Here is a 25,975-nt window from a genome sequence, read left to right as displayed (position 1 = left end):
AGACAGGTGATAATGAAATGGACCAGGTCATTTTGGATCTAGGGTCTGATGTGAATGTTCTACTGAAACAGATGTGGGAAAGCATGGGGAGACCTGCACTGTAGTAGTTCCTTATTCAGCTCAGAATGGTGAATCAATAGAAAATCATTCCCATGGGATGATTATATGGAGTAACGGTTTATATTGAAGGTGCGAGTGCATTACCAGACTTTGAAGTGTTGATGACAGTAATCCCTACCCCACGTTCCTAGGAATCGACTGGGCTATTGACATGAATGGGGTCATTAATTTGAAGAAGAGGACAATTTCGTTTGAAAGGAAGTCACTAAGGGTTATAGCGCCACTGGATCCTACGGAAGGGGCATGCTATATGGAACCAGTCCACGGTTACATAGAAAGTGACAATGAGATGGATCAAATCTACAATATAACAAGGCAATATCAGGATTGGATCACTCCAATGACGGATGGATGCATCGCATGGGATTGGGAGAGTTCTTGCACTTCTGACTCGGATGAAGAATTAGAGCATTGGAAAAATCGCTTACATGACGTATCTACATTGTGATGCAATATGATGTTGAAGTCATTGCGCTGCATTTCATCAAAGGTAAGAAAGTTACCTTATTATGATGGTTTGACTAATGTAGATATTTTTTTATATGAATTTTAGCGCGAAGTTCCTGAAGACCACCATTTTCAAGTTGGCACTTTGCGCTATGCCCACACAATGGTGGGGTACCCATAAGGATAGTTTTGTTGGATGGAGAGATTATAGGAGAATGATGAATTTAAGATTTGGACATGTTAATATGAGAATGACTGACAAGTATAATGGGAAGGATGATCCACACAATCGCTTGGAAAAGTGGACAAAGGCATGGGGGACGAAACCATAGAGTGACTAGGTACTTATGTTTTTTCATACCTTGGATACAATCCCCATGAACTGGTACCTCGAAACAGAGCTCCGCCACAACATGTGGAATGGGATGTGTTGAAGGAAGGATTTTGATTGACTTTCAGCTTCGAGGATGGATTTGAAAGAATCGATGAAGTTCTTAAAGAAATTAAAGTGGTTATCTTCACGACACTAAGGGAACTGTTGGACACCTAATCCTCTAAGGGTTGATGTGGAAGCTGAACAACCAAGGGGAGTCGAAGGGACCACTTGGAATATGAAACCAAGGGTCATTTCTATGTATAATAAATATGTATAATTGTTAATAAGAAAAGTAATATAATGTTTATCTTTCATATTTCCTCTGTCGTTGATGTGTTTAACATGGTATCAAAGCGGGCAATATCCTTCCCTACTCATATTTCAGCCACTTGTTTTATGGTCCTTCTGTGTAGGTCAGTTCTGCCATAAATTCTGCATTTCATAAATGTTTTCTCAGCTAAATTCTAGCTACAATTTCTACTCACATTTGCACGTAGTAACGCTCTTCCTTCAGTGTTAGTCCTTCCTTCATTGCATTTATTTACCTCTTAGTTTTTGTGCCTACTCGAATAGTATGTCGGTTGTTGTTTATTTGTTAGTGTCTCGTGCCCAAATCCTCCTTAGTGCTATCCTCAGTAGTTTCTTTGCTGGTGGAGTGAGCGTAGTAGCTTTATATGTGTTTTATACCACTGGTTCATATTTTATGGTTTCACAACTCATTTAATATCACCACGCTCCGGTTTTGTTAATATATATCTCTCCTCTTACCAAGGTAAGAACCATTCCAATATCTCTACACAATGCATTCCAATTCCCTTGAATTCCCTTGCATATACCAGTGTTTTATTAATGAGTTGCAATAAATAAATCTCTTTACTTGGAGCAGAATCTTTCACTTTATGGAAATACACACAACCACTCCTTATCTCCCACTACGGATGCTCCTCAGGGAGGTATTCCTCTAATTCCAAATTAGAGGAGAACATCAAGATTTTCTTAGCATCTTGTAGTGATAAATAATCATATGCCTTCTCACTACAGCCTGTGATTTCATCTCTGATAGTTTTTGCAAGAAGGTCCATGAAATAAACATAAGTTTCATGTGGGACTGCCTACCGAGCACTGAGAACATGATTATAGGCACCTTCCATGAATGATTGCTCTAATTTGACAACATGCTTAATGCATGGATTCTCAAGTGCCTCAGGTGAAAGGAGCTCCAACTCTGTGTGAAATTCTGCAATTCTATTTTGCACTAGAAGACGCAGTAAATTGAGCCCGAGGATCGGATATTCCTGAGCAGATGGTGGAATAAGATCTCTTGTATCTGTGTAATATGGCTTCAACTGCAAGAAGTCCCTCTCAAAGGCATCTTAATCTTCAGTTTTTACACTGAGAACAACAACATGCTCAAAAATATCCCTTGCTAGCATCAGTTCATGAATCGCTGCAGGTGATTCACAGTACAAGGGAGGGAGGCTTGGAAATCCTGTCAACATAACCTTCAGTTGAGACAGTAAAGTTGAACATGTTGACAGATCATTTCTGGTATAAGCGGCTTTGAAGCAATCAAATACTTGAGATACATCCGAGAGCATGCCTTCCATGGCTTTCCTTTCTTTGAAATGACAATAATCTGCTATTTCGACACCTTCAAACCCTGCAACTAGTTATGAAGAAGACTTTCGCTGCAAGAAAAATCCAAAGGGAAAAACAGAATAAGAAAGAGGTTTAGTAGGAAAATAGTTACGAAAAGGTTAGCTCTGAGCCTTGTGATGTTGAATCCTTAGTTGAGATATCTTTCCAGTCTCTGATGTTCCGATGATTTCTTAGAGGCAGAGGAGTGGAAGAGTATTGCGAGCAGGGGTAGCATAGAGAGCTAGAGAAATAAACCCATGGCTCTGAGCATCTGTCGAAGGCAATAACACTAAAGGTGGGCATCTTTTATAAACAAAAATAATACAGAAAACTTCAAGCCTTCAACCATCCTTCAAGGCCTTGAGAGGCTCAATAGCGAGGGATTATTTTTAAGTAAGGAAAATTGATGAGTTCCCACAAATTATCGAGGAAGGATCAAGTCAAGAAATTGATGAATACTTTTCTGATGTGAGGTATAGGCTGGTTATATCTGTAGTGAGTAATGTTGGTCGCTCTATTTAATTTTATATGTTGGTCATGAGTGAATTGTTATGCATATGTAGTGGATTACAGTCATTGTTGCTTGTTGGTTGGAGGATTAAGTCTTTGTGTTTAAGTCCTGGTATGTACATTGAATAGAGCTATTGCACACTGGTTATTTGGTGCACATTTATAGAGGATATTGCAGTAACATTGAATTGTGAGTGATTGTTGCTTCTTCCTCATTGGTTAATAGTTGTGATCAATTTCTTTAAAGTGTAAGTTTGATAATGAAGAAAATGACTAGACTTGATAATGCATTAGAGTTGTTAAATACTCTGATACATTCCAGTGTTGATGGGATGGTAAAAATCAGTAAGGACACTCTTTCTGACATTAAAATTTGTCTACAAAATGCACAAGAAAACATGGAATTTTTGCAGTTGGAGTCCCAGTTCCAGCGAGATGAACTTCAACATATTTCATTTGAGGTGTTACCTTCTGGGATTTGTCATTCTAAATTGTTTCTGCTCAAAACAATCCTCTGTTCAAGGTTAAAACAAACACCCATCAACAACCAGCAAGTGATAAAATTAGTAAGGTTGAGGAAGATTCACATTCAGTGCCTAATGCAACAACAGATTTGCATGCAAAAGTAGAAATTCAGCTTGCACTTCCCAAGTTGGTCATCAGACCTTGGGAAGAGCTTGTCCATAACAAGCATAGAACAGGTCTTGGATATGATAAGGAGGTTTCCTTTCATATTCCAGATTACTCAAAGCCCATCCAATTTTAGAGTGTTGGATTCCTTGAGGACAGTTCACCTTTAGTTGTTCCATATTTTTCTCCTCTTCCACAACAACAACAACAAATTGTGAAATGGCAACACTATGACCAAGTTGGCCATATGAAATAGCATTGTTTTGATCTTGATCCATGTAAGAACTATCATAAAATTAGTCATTATTCAAATAGATGCTTCAAAAATAGGTCTCCTATAATAAAAAAGATTCATCTTGGATGGATCGCTTCTTGGCAATGGGCTTCATAGCCAAGAAGATATTTCAGTCATATGTCAAAACTTGTTCTAGAGTATTTAACAATATTGCAATTGCGTTTTCTCCATCATCTCACCTTGTATCTGATGGGGGCGAAATGATGGTCATCTACAAGTTTCAAAGCCACATCAGGTGAGCCTGAGCCACAACCTACCATACTAGATTCAAGGTTGTAGCCAGAGACAAATATGTCCCTGAGCATGCCTTCAATTGGTAGTGCATCTTCAAAGAATTTGGGACACTTCCTCTACCAGAAAAATTCAGCTTCTTGCCAGTTTTGGAAGAGTTCCACGAATTGCATTAAGCATTCCATAGTTGGTGGTCATCCTGAAACCATCATAGGTTGAGACCTCCCTTTTCAAGTTGAGACACTCCCTTTTATGTGGGGTGATACCCCCCTTTCATCGTTGAAGGTTTCCCTCTCCAAAACATCAGGAGCACTTCCTCTAGTAGAAGACCTCATATTCTTGCCAGACCTAGAAGAGTTTAGGTAACTGCACTAAGCATTCTAGTGTTGGTGGTCATCCTTAAACCACCTCCCTTGATACCAACATTTTAGAGAGCACATTCAGCCTAGTGCTGCCATGCATTTTTGCACATTTTGTATTGCATCTCTCTTCTTGGACTCATACATAACCCTTCGGATTAAGGGGGGAATCTTGGACACCTAATCCTATAAGGGTTGGTGTGGAAGATGAATAGCCAAAGGGAGTCCAAGGGACCACTTGGAATATGAAACCAAGGGTCATTCCTATGTATTATAAATATGTATCATTGTGAATAAGAAAAGTAATCTAATGTTTATCTTTCATATTTCCTCCACCATGTATGTAAGTATAATGGGAAGGATGATATGTGCAATCAATTCGCAAAGTGGACTAGGCATGGGGGACAAAACTGTAGCCCTACTAGGTACATATCTTTTGTCATATGTTGGATACAATTCCCATGGACTGGTACCTTGAAATAGAGCTTCGCCATGACATTGCAGAATGGGATGTGTTGAAGGAAGGATTCTTATTTACTTTCAACTTCGAAGATGGATTTGCAAGAATCGATGAAGCATTTCAAGAAATCAAATCATTTATCTTCAGGAAACCAAAGGAACCTATGGAATAGACCCAACTGGATTGGATCACCTAGTTGCACCACACATTGGAATGCTGTAATGTGATCGCTAAAGAGGAGGAGGAAGACCCGAGAAATATCAATATTCTGAAAATTGAATGGAATCGCGAGGTGGAAGGACCACAAGTAGAGAACCTAGACATCTCCAAACCTTTAAAAGCAAGAAAAATAAGCATTGGCACTAAAGAAGAACTGAAGTTCGTGAAGACTGGAGACTATTCAGATGACGCTACAGTAGACAAAGTTGTTGAAATACTTCGCAAATACCAGGATCTCTTTCCCACTAATTTTTTGGATTTAAATGGCATACTTGGTGAATTCGGCGTTATGACGATCACATTGAAACCAGACATGAAGCTTGTCAATAAAAGGCCTTATCGCCTTAATCTAAAGTGTAAGGAAAAGGTTCGCTAAGAGCTCGATAAAATGTTGGCGACATGTATTATAGAACTTGTTGAAGAGTCTGATTGGATGAGCCCGATGAGAGTCTAAGAGAAGAAATAAAAAGATGAAATACAAATTTGTGTAGATCTGCGGAAGCTTAATGATGGATGTGCTCATGATCCATTTCCAACATCATTTATAGATGAAGTGTTAGATAATGTCGGAGGGCAAGAGGCTTATTACTTTATTGACGGGTTTTCAAGTTATCATCAAATTAAGATTTCCCCGTAGGATAGAAGAAAAGCCACCTTCGAGACAGAGTGGGGGTTCTTTCAGTACAATGTTATGCCGTTTTGATTGAAGAACACACCTGTAATATTTTTCCACATATTCATAGCAGTGTTCAAAGAAGTCATTCATAAGTTTCTAGAAGTATACTTTGATTACTAGACTATGTTTAGCTTGGTGAAGAGCCATGTCACTAGTCTGTGCCTTATGTTGGATACATGTCGACGATACCAAATAGTGACAAATATGAAAAATTTATATTCTCTATTCCTTTTGGGATCTTGCTAGGTCATGTCATGTGTAAACAAGGATTGATGGTGGACCCTACAAATATTGCAGTGATTTTGAACTTTGAAGCCCCTAGGAACGTCAAGCATCTGCGTACGACACTGGGACACACGAGATACTTTATAAAATTCATTAAATCTTATGCTCAAATTAATGTGCCCATGCAAAAACTACTAAATAAGGATGTGACATTCTGTTGGGATGAAGAATGTCAGTGCAACTTCGAATGTGTTAAAGGAAAATATGGTGATTGCACCAATCGTAGTATTTACCGATTAGAAAAGGGAATTTCATGTACATGTAGATTCTTCTTGCATTGCATAAGGTGTAGTACTAACACAAGCAGGCGAAGGAGAACTGGACCATCCCATAGCCTTCGCAAGTAGGAAGTTATCAAAGGCTGAGAAAATTTATTCAACAGCAGAGCGTGAAGGGTTGGCCATGGTCTACGTGCTGCGAAAATTCAAGCATTATCTATTAGGACATTTCAAGATGTATACAGATCATTATGCCTTAAAATACCTGCTCAAAAATCCTGTGTTGGGGGGAAATATTTGCAAGTGGTTGTTATTATTTGAGGTGTATGATTTTGAAGTAATTGTGTAGCCCAGGAAGTTGAATGTTGGACCTGACCATTTGTCGAGAATTGAAACAGGCGAAGAACCGAGTAATTTGGAGGAAGGATTACCTAATGTGCATCTCTTTGCGAAACGTGTAGATGATGACCATTTTTTTTGGAATTATTCACTCCTTAACTACAGGGATGGCGCATCAAGGATATACAAATCAACAGAAGAAAGAATTAATATTTCATGCAACCAAATTTTCATCCATTGCGGGACATTTGTACAAAATGGGGAAGATGAAATATTGTGAATATATGTGCCATATTTTTAGCGTGATAGTATTCTCACTGAAGCTCATGGGGGAGATGTGGGAGGCCATTATGCAGAGAAAGCAACGCGCAGAAGATTTTGCACATAGGATTATGGTGTCCAACATTGCACAAGGACTCCAAAGCATACTATAAGGCATGTGATGCATGTTAAAAGACTGGTAGACCATTGCGAAGCAACAAACTACTGCTACATCTTTACAGGCATTCGAGAAATGGGCAATCGATTTTATTGGGCCAATTCAGCCACCTAGAAAGAAAACAGGTGTGCTCTACATTATCACTGTGACAGAATGTTTAACCAGATGGGTGGAAGCACAACTAGTAAAGGATTGTATACGGGCTAAAACAATGAAATTATTTTTTAAGCATGTCTTAACATGGTTTGGGTTCCCGAAAGCTTTTATGAGTGGTAGGGGAACACACTTTTTGAATGACACAATTAGCACATTGACAAATGAATTCTAGGTCTACCATTATAAGAGTACACCATATCATCCACAGGAAAATGGGACTGTCGAAGACTTTAACAAAATCCTGGAGAACATGTTGACAAAGATATGTAATGCAAAATGGAATGACTGGGATGTGCATGTACCTGCAGTGCTATGGGCCTATAGGATAACTTGTAAGAAACTGACACGACAAACATCGTTCAGATTGGTCTATGGGGTCGAAGCAATGATGCCCATGGAGTACATTATGCCTATCCTATGCATAGTGGCTTTGACAAATATGCCAGATCATGAGGCGTTGGAGGAACAGATCACAAAACTAATGGAGTTAGAGGAAGACCAGTTTTTGGTAGGATTCCACCAAAAAGTACAGAAGGACCGGGAAATAGCATGGCATGATTGCCATACCAAGATTCCTACATTCAAGGTAAATGATCTTCTGTTGTTATATGACAGTAAGTTCACTAAGTGTCTGGGTAATTTCTAAATGCATTTGTTAGGGCCATATATTGTCAAGGAAATTATAGAAGGTGGTGCAATTTAGCTCGCGAAGCTGAATGGAGATCAATTCCTAGGAAGAGTGAATGGGAGCATGTCGAAGTGGGATACAAGGGATCCTACACAATACCATGGGTGGATAAATACCGTGGGTGGATTCCACTTACAATACCATGGGTAAATTCCATGGGTGGATGAATAACATGGGTTGATGCCATTTTCCGTTTAGATCATTCCTCCCTCCTTAAGAAGCAATGGTCCCCATTGCATGAAGTTCTCTCCTGCAAATCCTTTGTTAAATATGAATAGCCACTGAAGAGAAGGGTTTCATGTGGTTAACGCATAACCATGATGAATGAAGATCCAAGGATAGAGATACCCTATAATTCTTGTGACCAACTGCAATACTGACAGTGTGCGGCCTAGCAAATGGACATCGATGAAGTGTGGGTTTGTGGATGACCCATAACCATGATGAACGAAGATCCGAGGATAGAGATACCTTGTAATGCATGTGACCAATTGTGATATTCATAGTGTGTAACCTAGCAAATGTACTTCAATGAATTGTGGGTTTGTGGATGACCCATAACCATGAAAAATGAAGATCCTAGGATAGAGATACCCTGTAATGCTTGTGACCAACTGTGATACTAACAGTGTGTGGCCTCGCAAATGGACTTCGATGACAAGGATTTTGTGTGATTGACCCATAACCATGATGTTGGTTGTTGATGAAGTAGAAAGTTCCTACATTTCCTGGGGTGGGAGGGCACATCTCCAAAGAACCCAAGCTGAATGTTGCTATGTTGAAACTAATGAATGTGAAGTAGGTGCCTACTAAAGCGGGGTGGGAGGGCATGTCTCCAAAGGGAACCCGCTGTGAATGCTGCTCCAGAATTAAAATGGACATAACTCAAACAATATAACTCGGAATATTTATTATAACCTGTTTTTGGAAACAGAGAGACCAATTTTCATCTTCCAATATGTTGGAAATCCTTATCTCGACACTCTAAAATTTCAAGTTCATGTTGCAACTTTTCTGTCGTCACAAGAGTTATAAAAAAATCACTGATTTTAAATTAGCGATATCTCCCTCATCTAGATTCTGATTCGACCGATTTGTTTTTTGAATTTGGGTATTTTTGGCAAGAAATGCAGATCTGTTATTTGTTTTGTAAATTTTTTACAAAAAAATTGAGATCTGATCTGCAAACTCACTGCCCAAAAACATTCCTGCAAGAAAATGAAAAAAGAAAAATTCTTCCCGCTTGGCCCAAGAAAATGCTTTGTGGAGGAAGTAGCACATGCCTGAAGTTTGTTGAATATTACTGCAAAATTTGAAACTAAAATATGCAGGAAACCCTCATTCCCATGCATTCATAACCTGCTTTGATACCACTAATCTATATCTTTGGGGGAGGCTACCAAGATCTAAAAGATTGAAATGGATTTTTGGGGAGAGGCCCCCAAGATCTGAAAAATTGACATGCCAAAAGAAAAAGAGAAGAATGCCCAATAAACAAAACCATAAAGAATTTTTTATTAAAACGAAGAAGAATTATAAAAGCTACATTGTGGCGGACCATCTATCCTTTTACAAAATGCGACTTGTTACTTATAGAATTTTTCAGTTATAATACCACGGGTCAATTCCATATGTGAATGAATACCATGGGTGGATGTCACAATACCACGGGTCAATTCCATGGGTGAATTAATACCATGGGTGGATGTCACAGTACCATGGGAAAATACCATGGTTGGAATACCATTTATGGATGTCACTTACAGTACCATGGGTGGATGCCACTTACAATACCATGGGTAAATTCCATGTGTGGACGAATACCATGGGTTGATACCATTTTCCATTTGGATCATAGTGCTCCAAGCAGTTGTAAGGGATCGCGAGACTATAAACTACACTACTTGATTTGGAGGACAAGGTAATGAGTAGGCTGATCGAAAATTGATTAGGGTGCACCACTTGAAGTTGCACTCATGATGTTGTGCCATGGAGGAGGGTCTTGCATAGCCCAGCATGAAAATGACTGTTGGAGTTACTATTCATGATTTGATGGCTAGAAAGTGGTTAAGAGGAGTGGGGAGGTGACAATTAAGGTAAAAATATTTGAAGATCTACTTCCAAAGTAGCATTTATTATCAAAATTTGGGGGGATGGTAGTATTTGAATTCAAATCCCCCAATAAATTACGCATGTTGTTCCAACAGAGAATACTTTGAATTTGAAGAGTTGCTTACTCATTTTCTTTTGTGACTCGTATGAATTGGGTATTCTAGGAAGAATTTGTGATGCGACCCTCATTTGCGAACTATTCTACAACCGCTCAAGAGCTATTCATTGAGAATAGGACTGCTACCAACCCTGTTGAAGCCATCAGTTCCGAAGAAACTGTGTTTAGCGCACCATGTCATGATGTAACTAGTATGGAGGCTACGCTTGATGTGGCCACGACGCCGAGGTCGCCTAGGCCGAAACAAACTGTGACCAAAGAAAAGCAACCCACCATGAAAGAAAATAAATCAACCATGATAGAAAAATAGAAGAAGCTGGTGTCGGCGCGAATGTCACCAAGGAAGAATAAAGAGGCACAACTGAAGGAGAAAAATAATAAGCAACTAGAAAAAGTGGTGAATCTAGACGAAGAGGAGTACCAAGGTGTCAAATAAGTTGATGCCGAGGGAATCGAGCCTATTTCTATGCTGCCTAACTGCATCGCTCCATGGAAGGGAAAAACTAAAGTAACCAAGGATCTCAATTCGAGAAAATTTGGGCTATCCACTCCCCTGTTGTTAAAGCAGGTCACATTTGAAAGACCTAAACTTGTGTGCATCCTGCTGTTGAAAACGGAGGATTGGGACCTCGCGAATCATGAAATATTTACACATATAGAGATCCATAATTATATGATGAAGATATACTATGATGAAACCAGAGTTACACAGTTAGGACCCATGAACTGGGTCTGCAACGTTGAGAAGTGAGGGTTGCTGAACATGCTTTTAGTACTGCATTTGTACTGCTCACATATCAATATGATTTATGTGCATCAACTCCTCACACTAGTGCATGATGCGATCCTGTGGTTGGGGCAACCTATTCCAAAAATAGGCATGTTGATCCACAGGATAACGAAGTTTTCGTACAAAGGAGCGGACCCTCGCAAGGCGTTTGGAGGGAAAATCAAGTAAAAGGACCTCGTTCATAAGATGAATAAGTAGTATGGTCTTGTGAAAAATTAACGAGGATACTCTGTCATGTCAACTCAAGACCAGGCAATCTAGTTTTCTGCCCAGATCATCACAGGTACGATTATGAGGAAGTGTCACGCGGATGAAGTTCCAGTGCTAGTAGTGTCACTTGCTGCACTTTGAATGAAGGGCGTGTAGTATAATTAGTCCAAGTATCTCTACCAGGAGTTCCTCGCGAAATTTTGAGAAGCCCAAGAAGAAAGCAGTCCATTTCATTATGCTTTTCTTCTCTTGTCCATTGTATTAGTTGTGTGGAGGTTGCCGAAGGACAACCAATTTCCTCTACACAAGAATGATTTTCCTGAGGTAGCACGGTTCGCCTCACTCTGGTCTACAAAGAATGTGGCACACATCAAGGAAACAAATATTTTATGGGTCCTAATGGAGATGGACCTTTAGGTGGCGAACAATTAGCGACCAAGGTTGTCCCCAACCTTATTCAGAAAATTAACATCCTACGTGGAGTTCAAGGCTGACATTCACAACATCTCAATCTTCACGTGAAAGGACCTAGAAGGAAATTGTCATGTGTTTCCTTATTTACTGTCTGAGATGTATGTGTAGGAAGTTGTAGGGTATTGTCCATTAGGGTGGAATGAACCTACAATGCTAGGGGTGGGAACCAACAAAGTTGCAAAAAACTCCACTGCATAGAATTGGAAGGACACCACTCAGAAAGTTGCGTGCAACTTTTCTAAACAAAAGAAAAATGAGGTTGATAAGGGAGTTGCAAAGAAGGCACGTTTGGAGGAAGAGTGCACTACTAAAGAGAAGGCAGAGAAAGAACAACAGGATGTTGAGGAGACTGAGAAGTTTTCTTTGCATCATATTGACAAGAAAGAGTTGTTAGCGCAAGGAGGAGGCAACACTGAAGAGAAGAGAACTCCTTTCATCTTGAATAAGTGTGGACTGTAACAGATGGGCAGACAACGGAAGAAGTAGAAGTATGATAAGCAGACACATATTGATCCCATGGTATTGATAGAAGGCGATCTCGATTAGATCAACGAGAATATAGGAGACACAACAATAGAGGTGCTACAACAATTTGAGAAACAATACATGCAGACACTAGGTAGCATCCAAAAGGATCTACACAAGTTGTAAATCCAGGCGAACAAGATTCAGGTGGGTGTCGGATATGTGAGCAGAGCACAAGAGAGCCTCATGCAAGGAAATTGCCTAGTAACAATGATTGAACAGACTCTAGATCTCTGAGTCATTTCTCTGCTAGAGGGGTCAGTGCATGTCGAATCAGATGAGGATCGAGTTGTGCTCAACACAGTGAAGGATATTGGACTGAACCTTGATGCGCTGCCACTCTGGACGCTTCATGCATTGCATCAAGGGGTCTCATATGAATTGAAGATCAGATAACAACATGTGCTCACTATCGTTAGTGAGCTTAAAGTCAACAATGAGCACCTTTCGTAGAAAAAAGTCAGGCACTGAAGGAACAGGAGGAATTGTGGACACAATGCCAGAACCTAGTAACAACAATTGAGCAGGCTGGAAAGTCAGTGCTCGAGATGAATATTCCAGAGGATGTAGAGGCATCAACCAAAGTGAGGAAATTGGCTACTACAGTATGTGCTTCAAAGGAGAAAATCGATAAGGTGACTTTCGATTTTCGAATGCAATAGCTAAGGTGCAGTTAAAGTTACAACCGACAACACCACTAGAAGTTCAAGAACAAAGAAGCATAGCTATCAAAGACTCCATGGGATAACTAGATGTCATAGTTCAAGGTTTTGATTGTCTATTCATTCATGTAATGGGCCTATGGGATACACTGCAGGAGGATCCTACGCTGCAACAGGTGAACACAAAGATCATGGAAGTGAAATAGCAGTATGATGAGATCAGTATGATGATGCACATGTTGGCAATAGCCCAATGCTTCACATGCTTATAGGAAGGCAAGGAAAAGTTGATACAAATCCAATAGTTGCAGAAAAAGAAGTCCTTGCTAATAGACCAGCTTCAGCCTTAAAAGGAAGAAGCATGCCAGCTTTCATAGAACATTCATGAGAAGCTGAAGTCCATGCAACAAACCTAGAGGACTACACAACTTGCAGTAGAGGGGTCAACCACCAAGAAAATGGTCCAAGAGGTAGATCAAGGCCCCTAAAGTTGTATCTAATGCATCAATAGAAATATTAAATGGAAGGGACCAATTTGTCCCTCTTAAAATAGTTACCTCAAAAAAAATTTGTTTTAACAATTCAAAAGAATTTTTACAATAAAAATTCCAATGAAATTTACAATTTTAGTGAGTAATTTGAAAAGTGGTGAGGAAAGATTTGTGAAGTTTTCTATAAGTTCTTTGTAGTAACTTGTGAATCTAAGAAAACTTTTATCATCCATTTTACATGTAGGCACTATAATCTTGGATATGATTTCAAATTTTGATGAATGCACTTTGATTCCAAAACCTGAAATATGATGACCCAAAACAATTCCTTCATAAAAAATCATAAACAAAATTTCATTACTCAATGAAATGCTAGATTCTTTACATGTAATGAGGATTGTTTTCTTGAGGGGGCCTGACCTAGGTTCAAAGTTGTTCATGCCAACCAACAAAACCCTAATTGATGGCCCTTTCAGAAACAACCTACATAGTGTAGGCTACTGTCTCACCTGAAGCAATATTGGGGGATGCTAGAACCATTTTTTGCATCTAAAGACAGTTTGATAAGTGGTATTAAGTTCATGTCGCTCAAATTTGCAGTCACGCAGATCGATATCCTTCTAAGGCTCGCTACTGAAACTCTAAGAAAATGAATTCTAGACCTTCGCGACGGTCTAGGATCGGGCTTTATAGACCCTAAGGAAGCAGTCTATCTACTTTTGCTCACTAATTAATAAACCTAGTTCTTCCTTCAGGAAGATCTATCCAATTCGTCAGAAATCATAGTAGATTCAACATTTATCATCGCAAAAATATACAATCACTTAATTCATGCACACATATTATAGATTCAATAGATTCACACAACATTCACACATTATTTCATAGAGAATGCATTATTAAGCAACAGAACATAACATGAACAAAATTCACAATAATATTGAGAATGCAAGGTATTTCTCCAAAATTTGTCTTTATTTAGTTCGAACATTTAATTTACAGACTTCTCTGCCCTACGCGCTTAGTTGCAGGGTTCCACGCACTCAACTGTGGACTTACTAAGGCCTCCTGCACAATTAGCTGCACGAGCCTTCCCATTTTACCTAAGCACAAGAAACATAGTTTCATGCCTTAGCACTTTCCCAAAACAACAATCTTCATTCCAAAAGTTACTACTACCTCTTCTAGACTCATTATGACTCAGCTATATATAGCTTTCTTCTATACAATACCATGGTCCTTAGACCATGGGTGAGTCTCAAAACTGACCTATTACTTTTTCCAAACAAGGGGCTAAAATCCCTCTGACTCCTATCTAGTTGCGCACTCTGCATCCACATTTTGTGGAGACTTTACATCTTTTACAAAACTTTTGCAAAAAATGGGTTAACTAACCCCAAAACTAACCCTAGGGGCCCTATCCCAATAGAACCCTGACACAAATATGGTGACTCACCCTCGAGTCACTTAGTTGGCACCTCGATCTTGCTGCGGAGTGATCTATATACATTTTAAAGTGTCCACCCAACAAATGATGCCTAAAATTTTGCAGCGTGTAGACCATCGCTAGCCCTTTGTGCTCTGTAGTGGAGTATTTCTTCTCATCTTTGGATAAATTTTTTGTTGTGAAATCTATCAGATGATCAATCTCTTCCTCACCTACTTGTGGTAATACTTCTCCTAGTGTAATGTAGGAGGCATCTACATGCACATGGAATTCCTTCTTCCAATCTGGAAATACCAAAATAGGTGCAGTTACCATCTTCTCCTTCAAGACATCCAAACTACACTGATAGTCTTCATCCCAACAAAACATCATGTCTTTTTTTAACAATTTCTCCATCAGCACAATTATCTGAGTGTAGGCTTTGATAAAATTTCTGTAATACACAGTGTGTCCCAATGTCACGTGAAGTTGTTTCACATCCCTAGGAGCTTCCAAATTCACAATTATGACAATCTTCATAGGGTCCACCATCAATCCCTGCTTCATACCACATGGCCGAGCAAAATCCCAAAGGGCACACAAAATATGCACTTCTTCAAGTTGAGAGCGATCTGATACCTTTCACATGTATCCAACATAAGATGCAGACTCGCATCATGGCACTGCACCAAGCCAAACACAGTCCAATCATCAAAATATACCTCCAAGAATTTATGAATAAACTCTTTGAATGCCGTGATTACTACTCGGGAAAATAATGTAGGTGTGTTCTTCAATCCGAACGGAATTATGGTATATTGAAAGAAATCCCATTCAGTTGGGAAGTTTTTTTTTTCTTCGATCTTCTGGTGCGATATTTATTCCATGATATTGTGAAAATCCATCAGTGAATGTGTTAGGTTCCGATACCAATAGGAGTCATAATTTTGAATTACTAAGGTTAAGCCTTGTAATATTGTACATACCTTTGCGTCCTATAAATGTTTTCTAGTATTAAAAATATAAAAAATGTAAAGAGTGTATGTCCTAAAAGAATAATCAAAGGACAAAAATAATGGAAAAGGTTAAAAAATGAAAATATATGAAACCCAAAAGACAAAAAGAGACCATGAGAGTGAGCAAGTCAAAATTCCACTATTTTTTTTTATTACAGAGGAATCGGCAACTGGGACAGCCTCGCAACTCGTGTAACACGGGTCGATTCTCGCCGCCGCCACTATAACCCCTGGGATCTGTGCCTACCCGCTATAACACATCTCCAAGGTAATTCTAGGGATTTGAACTTGTGACCTCAAATACAGAGTCCGCTTTACAGACGAACTACACCGCAGTGCGATTACCAACTCGCCTACCCTGTGGGGCTCAAAATGACACTACTATTAAATTTTATGCATAATAAATGATTGTGTGCAGCTCGTAGTTCATGCCACAATCCATGATAGTCAAATTGTTTAAACTTGGCTATTTCATGTTTTAAATTTTATGTTTATAGTTAGAGAATAAAATCTGACCAAACAGTGTAATCTTGGCAGATAATTAGATAGGTAGAGTAAATAAAAGGAGCTCATCAATTTAATCTGAGACCTTGGATGATTTAAGGTTAGAATTAGATAGTTTACTTTGTAAAGAAAAGAAAAATATTGATAAGGTGTTTTCTAGCATAAATGCACCCAAATAAAGTGAAGAAAAAATGGTAGGATGAGTAAATGGGTAAGTAGTAAGAAGGTTGCAAAAATATCATGTGATTAAACAAAAGTCCTTATGTCGTTGTTTCAAATGCATCTTTCAAATATGCATAAACAGTAAACAAAGAAAGCACAATGGTTCACAATATGGTTTATTTAACGTCCCCTCATTCATTTCACCTGTTTACTTCACTAATTTCCCATAAATAAGTTCTAGTGCTTAAAATCCTTTAAGTCAAAGGGGCTCAGAGCATTTCTCTAACTTTTGGAGGGAACGGACCCTCAGCTTGATGACTTATGGGCATATGTGCTAGAATCCCCTTCATAAAAAATTCACCCCCCTTTATTTCCCCTCATTTCCCTAATAAAACCAGACTTTACTATGGTAGACACCTTTTACCTAGGAAAAGTGACTCACCCACATGTAGGTGCTTTTTCACCAAAAAACCCACTAAGAATTTTTATCCTAAGTATAAATCTAAACACACAATTGCATATACTTTACCCCTTTTTTCCTTAAGAAAATCCACTACTCCATTACTTTCATATTAATTAAACTAACTTTATTATATAAATTCTCGAAAACCATTAAGCCTATATTAAATTAAAACCCTATATAGAATATCCCAACCCCTTAGCTTTAAATAAAAAATAATAAAAACTACCCCTTATCCCGATATAATTTCATTTAATTTACCTAACCTCGGAAAAATTTAAGTTAATCCCGTGTCGCCCTCATCCGACTCCCTAACCCCTCATTAAAGCCTGGCCCGGTCACTTAAACCTGGATTAGTCCCTAAACTAATCTCGAAACCACCATAATTAAATCCCCGGGCCCCCCATCAATTCCTGTCATTTCCCACCACGCAGCTTTGCCTCCTGACCACCATTGATCATCCCTTCCCCACATCCAATGGCCCATAATCATATCGGTCGTGCCCGATGACTGAACAATAGCCGCGCGATAAAGTGGTTCTCTTCCTGATGCCTGATGCTACGTGTTAAAAGATGTATGGAATTGGGCGACCCCTCCCAAATAACGCTTGCACCACAAAAGTGGTGTGATGGCCCTTGAAAACCACTTCTCCCATTTAACCAAAAAACTGTCACTATTCATCCAAATGTGAACCTGCCAAAAAATTAACCATTCTTTCTATAAAAGCTGTGAAGCCCTCTTTTGCTCTTTCTTTGCACATTCTCTTTGTAAGTTGTGTAAACCATTGCGACCACTGTAAACATTGAAATTACCCACAAAATTCCAATCCAACTCTAGAAGACACTGTAGACAGCCAACCAACCTTTTTAGACTGTACCAAGTGTTACAGGGAAAAGTGTCTATGCAGAACTGCTAATCCCACTAAGGGTGGTAGCTACCTTAGAAACAAACAAAGTAAAACTACTTTCGTTTTCCTTTATGAAAGATAGATGAGAGAAGAATAAAGGAGACCAATCTCTATCTTGCGCTTGGTTCCTTGCTCGATTCCTCTCTCTTTTGATAGTCCTTTGCTACTTACTTTCTTGTATACCCAGCTTCACAGAGTACCTATAGAATCAAAGCAACATAACACTATACGAGAACATGGATCTATTATCATAAACAATCTAGGATCAGATGTAAATTGACCATACAAATGCATAAAACATAAATCACAAAAGAGTATCGAGGAAAACTTGAATAGCTTTATTGATAATCAAGAAAGAGCCAAGAGAGTTACAACCTATTATTCTGATCCAACATCATCCTCTCAGCAAGTGAGCCCCTCTTCACCTCATGAAAATTTTAGATCACCCAACAATATGATGTTGCCTCAAGAAACCAACAACAATTCCTTAAAAGATGCAAAATTCCAGCCTCCTAGATCTCTGGGATGAGGGATCCATATATAGATGTCTGCAAGGGAGATGAGTCAGCTTGTGATTTGATTAGTGTCTTCCCTCTTATAGTTCTTGATTCCAATTGGAGATTGATGATCTCTTACTCATCCCTGGTCGAATTCAGAGAGGAAAGTGTCACAGGAGAAGTTTCTGGAAGATTCCATGCTTCTCCACCTCATGGATTGACACTGCCATTTGTCCCTTCTCGCCCATCGCACCCCATAGAAGGGCTTTTTGAAATGCAATGCACCTACTGTGTGTATTTAGGTGAGATGCAACGCACTTTGCCTATGGAGCAGGTGAAATGGTCCAGTTTTGACTAGTTCTAAGCAGTTTTTCATGGAGAACTACTGGGAGAAGCTGTAATTAGTTTACCTTGTTCTTTTAGGGGTTGGAACAACACTTTTAGGGACTTAGGATCCCTTAGTTTATGGAAATTTATGCTTGGGGTTGCAGTGCCCAAAAATTTCTATAACAGTTGCCCCCTAAAGCATGAGGTCGTTAATCTTTTTGATGTCGGGTGAAATGCTTTATCATGAGGATCCGAAGTTATTTCAAGCTGGAAGGAGACCTGTAATAAGATACAATACAATACATTATCTTCATAATATTTTCATGATCTAGCTGAGGCGAGCATTCCCATGCTCAGCTTTATAAATTCATTTTCATGTACATAGGATAGACAATCGTCTGAGTGTAGACTGATGATTCTAGTAGAGCCATCATCCCTTAGATTGGATGATTATCTGTGCAACAATGTTGTACATTTGATGTCTTTATTTTCCTGAATATATATCACAGCCTGGATGGATGAAACTAGATCGGGGGTCTTCAATCTCGTTCGATCTTCACTCAAAGTACAAGTCGATCCATGTGAGAGATGTTTTGGAGTCGAACATGGAAAGACATTGCCTGATTACCAGCCAATGATGTAAGTTGTTAACAGGCGCGAGAGGAATCATCGATAATGATAATGATCCTCAAGGTACTGCAGTACAATTCACGTGGTGTGAATAAGGGACATGGTGTCGAACACCACACAAAATCTTTCAGTCGAAGGCCATTGATGTAAACCTATCGCCGGAAGTGAGAAACTTGCCATTAAGGCATGCAAGCTTCAAAGTACTGAAATGGGTGTTCCTAGATCGACTTCTTGGATAATGAGCTGATGTCGACAAGAAGTGATCCATCATAGGAGGGCCTTAATGAATCCCACATCAATGACATGGAACGGAGCAAATGATTTTAATGGAGGTGAAAACGATCTGATGATATAAGGTTCAGGGTGGTGGTCATGAAAGAATGGAGCGTAAATGTATTGCAGCGGGTGAGACACAGGTGAATTCTCTGAGTGACTTCTCTTAAACATATCGGCGACACTGACATGATGGATTGGTAGCATTAACCCCAAATGTGGATGGTGTGATGTGACCATGGTGATGTGACCGGTGAATGAAACAACCCAACCTGACTTGGATGTGGAGTGAAAGTGTCATGTTCCAGAGCGACTTGCTACCAACAAAGTTTCTTCAAGTTTTCTTCCCAATTTTTCCCCAGTCATTGTTAACCAGTACCTCTTTATTTTTTTCAAGCTTGAGGAGGATAACATATGCTTGTTCTATAATTTTCCCTTCGGGAAAACCCAACGCTATGTTTTAACGAGCCTAGCGATATTGAAACTCGTTCTTGTCTGTTATGGACAAGTTTGTCGCTATTAGGTTTTAACGAGTTTAATGACAAAGATAACTCGGTCCTTTTCAATTTTAGAGAGTCTGAAAAGGGACGTAAAGGAAACTCCAAAAATCCTTTTTTTTCATCTAATCCCTTAGGTCCCAAAAAGTATAAAACAATACAAAAGGGATGAATTTTCGGTACTTTTAACGATCCGAACAAAACAAGCGCTCGATCTTTTTGTATAATAATCCCTCAGGTCCAAAAAGATTAAAATCTAAAGGAGGGATAGCACTTCCGATCACATTAATGAGCTGGAGAGGCCAATCGCTGGGCAATCTTTTCATATTTTACGAGTCAGTTGAAAAGAGCTTAAAGGAGACTCATCTTTGAGGAATGAGTGATAAATTCCGGTAGCAGCTGATTCCAGGTAAGGTTTGGAATTTTCCAATCATAGCAGTGTCACAAGGATGGTTAACAGGATCACTCTTCACAACTGTTCCTCAAAAGGGGTAAACAATCAAGTGGAGGTGAATGATCGGCCAATACAAAGTGGAGGTGATGATGAGACCAAGGCTTCAAATGCTGAAGTACTACATTCACGATGGTTATTTACCGGAAATTGGTTCATTTTTTAATGAGCTTAAATGCTGGGGGAAACATTTTCTCATTGCTTATGTTTATTTTTAACGAGCATGAAGTCAGTGTTAAAACTGCTTGATATAACGATCATTTCTTGACTTTACCATAAATAGCTTTGTTCCTTCAAATATTGTACTGCATGCTCAATAGCTTCATCAAACCAGTTAGAAATGAATAATATATGTTTGAAAAATGAGTTAGGACACTAGTATTTTACTCGAATTACGTAAAAAGTAATTTAAAAGTGCTTTTACCCCTCACTTTACCATTTGATTTGAACTTTGGCTTGTTGGAGCTTTGGAGGTGCTTTCCCCCCTTGATTTTCACTAGTTGATTCCAGGAGATACTGTGGATGATTTTCGGTGCCGTCTGGACCAGGTAAGAGCTAAACCTGAGCTCTTTCATCTCATCCTTTCCATTTTGCATTCTGAGACTGATTTCTGGGTTTTTTGAGCCTCTGGGGTTTGAAAAACTCGCCCTGGCTCCATCGCACCCTTTCTGCATCGAAAGGTGCGTTGTATGTTAGCCTATTCACTGGGCAGTTGACATGCAACACACCCAGGACTAAGCTGGAGGTGTGATGGGCGCAAGGAGGGAAATCTGTGCATAGTTTTTAATGGAAATTTTTGCTTGTTTCTCACCAAATCAGGATCTAACTCTTCTCTTGTTTTCTGTCAAATATTTATCAGAGTAAGATGACTATTAGATGGCTAGAACATGAGCATGAAGAAGAGTAAATGCTTGTTTTACATGATCTGGTTACAGTAGACACACTGCGGAACCCTGGCCTGTTGAAGTTTTTCCGCATCTCTAGCATGAGACAACAAATCAACTTGTTGCCATATTTGCTTGATGCTTGGGATCCTACCAGCCAGGTGTTCCATATTAGGGGCAAATCCATCCCCTTGACTATAGTGGACATGTTGTGGGGAAAAATGCCTATGCAGGACGATCCTATCCACCTAAGGTGTGACAGTGCCTTAGCAACAAACAGACACAGCTATTCTAGTATTCTTCCTTTATGAATTAAGAATGAAGAGAGATGGATGGACTAACTAGTGTCTTCCGTTTGTCCCTCGATCCAGTTTCTCTTCTCTTTGAGAGTTCCCAACCACTTGCCTTCTCGCTCGCCCAGCTTCAACAGGTTCCTGCAAGATCACAAGAAGGGAACACTACACAAAGACATGGATTCATATTCATAACTAGTTCAGGATTAGAAATAAACCAAATACACTAATGCAGTCATACATCAAAGACACATCAGCATATAGGAGAAACCAAGATAGCTTTATTGATGAATAACAAGGTTCAGGAGGAGATACAACCAAGAGAGCTCCAATCTAGCACCTCCTTCCCAGCAAATGAAATTCCTATCTTCACCTCCCTTCAAAGCATTAAGCACCCAATGATTCCAATATCAAACCAACAGTAATTCTTTGCAATAACAAAATTCCAGCCTCCTGGATCTCATGGAGGAGAGATCCATATATAGATGTTTGGAGAGAGGATGAGTCAGCTTGAGATCTGACTAGTGTCCTCTCCCTCTGTCAGTTCTTGCTTCCACTTGGAGACTAAGAGCCTCTTACTCATCACTAGTCGAATTCATTGAGGCAAGTGTCATTGGAGAAGATTTTGGAAGCTTCCAGGGTCTTTCCACCTCGTTGAATGAACTTGCCATTTGTCACTTCCCACTCAGCGCACCCTGGTAGTGCTTCTACCTGCTTTGCAGTGCACCTAGCCAGTGTAATCTCTGCATTTCAGTGCAGACAGCTAGTGGAGCCTCTGAATTGATCCTGAATTGACTTGTTTTTGAGGAGTTTCTGGTGGAGAACTTTTGTGAATTGCTGTGGTTTGTTAGCCTTGTTCCTCTAGGGGTAGGAACAACATGTTTAGGAACTTTGGATCCCTTAGATTATGGACATTTCATGCTTATAGCTGTAACGCACAAAAATGTCTATAACAGTTGCCCCCTAAAGTATGAGGCCGTTTATCGGGTGAAATGCTTTATTAGGAGGATCCGAAGTTCATCCAATGCTGGGAGGAGACCTGTAATAAGATACAATACAATACATTATTATTCATACTGCTTTCATGATCTAGCTAAGGCGGGCATTCCCATGCTCAGCTTTATAAATTCATTTTTCTGTACATAGAACAGACAATCGTCTGATGGTAGACTGATAATTTTGATGAAATTATCATCCTTTGGGTAGGATGATTATCTGCTGCAATGATGTACGTGTCAATGTCTTTATCTTTCCTGAATATATATCGCAGCCCGGATGGATGAAACTAGATCTGGGGTCTTCAAACTCGTTCGATCTTCACTCTAAGTACAAGTCGATCCATGTGAGAAATGTTCTGAAGTCGAACATGGAAAGACATCGCTTGATTACCGGTCAATGAGGTAAACCGTTAACAAGCGCGAGAGGAATCACCGATAATGATAATGACCCTCAAGGTACTACAGTACAATTCACGTGGTGTGAATAAAGGACTTGGCGTCGAACACCACGCAAAATCTTTCGATCGAAGGTCATTGATGTATACCTGTCGCCGGAAGTGAGAAACCTGCCATTGAGGCATGCAAGCTTCAAAGTACTGAAGGGGGTGTTCCTAGATCAACTTCTTGGATAATGAGCTGATGTCGACAAGCAGCGATCCGTCAAAGGAGGGCCTTAATGCATCCCACATCAGTGACACGGAACAGAGCAAATGATTTTGATGGAGGTGAAAACGATCTGATGATATATGATTCAGGGTGGCGGTCATGAAAAGAATGAAGGATAATGTATGGTAGTGGATGGGACACGGGTGACTTCTCTGAACAACTTCTCTTGAACATATGGCGACACTTATGCGATGGATCGGTAGCATTACCCCAAATATGGGTGGTATGGCGAGACCATGGTGATGTGGCCAGTGAATGAAACAACCCAACCCGACTGTGGTACGGAGGAAAAGTGTCATGTTCAAGAGCGACTTGCTACCATCAAAGTTTTCTTGAGTTTCTCCCAATTTTTCCCCAGTCATTGCTAGCCAGTACCTCTTTATTTTTGTCAAGCTTGAGGAGGATAACATATGCTTGTTCTATAACTTGCCCTTCGGGCAAGCCCATCGCTATGTTTTAACGAGCCTAGCGATAGTGAAACTCGTTCTCGTCTAAAGACAAGTTTGTCGCTATTCAATGTTTTTAACGAGTCTAACGACAAAGATAACTCGGTCCTTTTCATTTTTATAGATTCTGAAAAGGTACGTAAAGTCAACTCCGAAAGTACTTTTTCGTCATCTAATCCCTTAAGTACGAAAAAGTATAAAACAATACAGAAGGGATGAATTTTCGATAGTTTTAACGAGCCGAACAAAACAAGCGCTCGATCTTTTTGTGCAATAATTCCTCAGGTCCAAAAAGATTAAAATCTAGAGGAGGGATAGCTCTTCCGGTCACTTTAACGAGCTGGAAGGCCAAAACTCGGAAATCTTTTCATATTTTACGAGTCAGATGGAAAGAGCTTAAAGAAGACTCGTCTTTTGAGGAACGAGTGATAAAATGGGTTAGCAGCTGATTCCAGGTAAGAGTTGGAATTTTCCAATCACGGCAGTGTCACAAGGATGGCTAGTGAAATCACTCTTCGCAGTTGTTCCTCAAAATGGGTAAACAATCATATGGAGGTGAATGATCGGCCAATGGAAAAGTGGAGGTGACGGTGCAAACACGACCAAGGCTTTAATGGCTGATAATGTTACATCCACGGTGGTTATTTACCGGAGGATAGTTCATTTTTTAACGAGCTTAAACGCGGAAAAACACTGCTCAATCTTATGTTTATTTTTTAACGAGCATGAACTATGTGCTAAAACTGCTCGAATCTTGCGTTTATTTTTTAACGAGCATGAACTGTGTGCTAAAACTGCTTGATCTTATGGTCTAATTTTGATTTTTTACCATAACTAGCTTTTCCCTTTTCAAAGATAGTACTGTACCTTCAATTGTTGCATAAAACTAGTTAGAAATGAATAACATTGGCTTGAAAATGAGATTAAAACTCTAATATTTTGCTTTGAACTATGTAAAAAACAATTAAAAAGTGTTTTTACCTCTCATTTTACCATTTCATTGGACTTGGTTTGTTGGAGCTCTAGAGGTGCCTCTTCCCCCTTGATTTTCACCAGCTGATTTGGGGAGATTCTGTGGACGATTCTCGGTGCCGTCTGGACCAGGTAGGAGCTAAACCCTAGATCTTTCTTTTCATGGTTTCCTTTTTGCATTCTGTGCCTCTTTTCTTGTTTTTCTGAGCCCCTGGGGTTTCATGAGCTCATTTTCCCATCAACGCACCCTGTGCCTAGCGAAACCTGCGCTGAATGTCAGCCAGTATGAAGGCAGTTTGACATTCAACGCAGGTGAACCACTCCTGCAGGTGCGTTGGGTGAAAAAGAGGAACTTGTTGCACATTTTTTGATGAAAATTTTGCCTGTTTTGCGTCAAAATCAGGATCTTACTCCTTCTCTTGTTTGTTTTGCAGGGATCTTTGAGCAAAATGACCCTTACATGGCGAGAATGAGAACATGAAGAAGAGGACATGATTGCCCTACATGATCCTGTCACGGTGAACGCGCTGCGAAACTGTGGCCTGCTGAAGTTCTTCCGTATCTCTAGCATGAGACAGCAGATCTCTCTACTGCAGTATTTGCTCGACGCTTGGGATCCTATCAACCAGGTATTTCAGATTAGGGGCAAATCTATCCCCTTGACCGTAGTAGACATTTACTTCTTGACTGGCTTGTCGAGGCGGGGTGCCCCCATTTCTTTGTCAGGTTCGGCCCGAGGGAGTGACTCTGTGAGAGATTATGTCCGCCAATATTGTAGGGAAGGATCTCAGCCGAGCAGAGACGGCAAGATCGTTATCCGTGAGATTGCTGACAGGTCCCTCAGGTCTATCTTGTATACTATTGGTAGGATGGCCGGTACCGCGTCTCTTCACGTAGCCAACAGATCCTATGTGCAGCATGCCTTGGAGTGTCTCCAACCGAAAATATTCAACTGGTGTGATGCAGTACTTCTTCAAATGAAAAGTCAGTTAACCAAGGTAAAGGACGGGAAGCTGAAGAACTTTGGGTTTGGTTCTATTTTGACCACCTTTGCTTTGGAGAAGAGACCACTGATGCAACCACAGTACATTGCACTCG

General features: G+C 39.8%; 1 pseudogene; it reads right to left on the bottom strand.

Annotated features, from left to right (window-relative positions):
* Window positions 1–1,707: 1,707 nt before the first annotated feature.
* Window positions 1,708–2,554, bottom strand: LOC149157536 (26S proteasome non-ATPase regulatory subunit 8 homolog A pseudogene; annotated as a pseudogene).
* Window positions 2,555–25,975: the final 23,421 nt, after the last annotated feature.

This window comes from Pinus tabuliformis, chromosome 5_2, assembly GCF_031772625.1.
Source record: "Pinus tabuliformis cultivar Carrire ecotype Pingquan chromosome 5_2, CPIR1, whole genome shotgun sequence".
Taxonomy (NCBI): domain Eukaryota; kingdom Viridiplantae; phylum Streptophyta; class Pinopsida; order Pinales; family Pinaceae; genus Pinus; species Pinus tabuliformis.
This window is presented reverse-complemented; position numbering and strand designations above follow the sequence as displayed.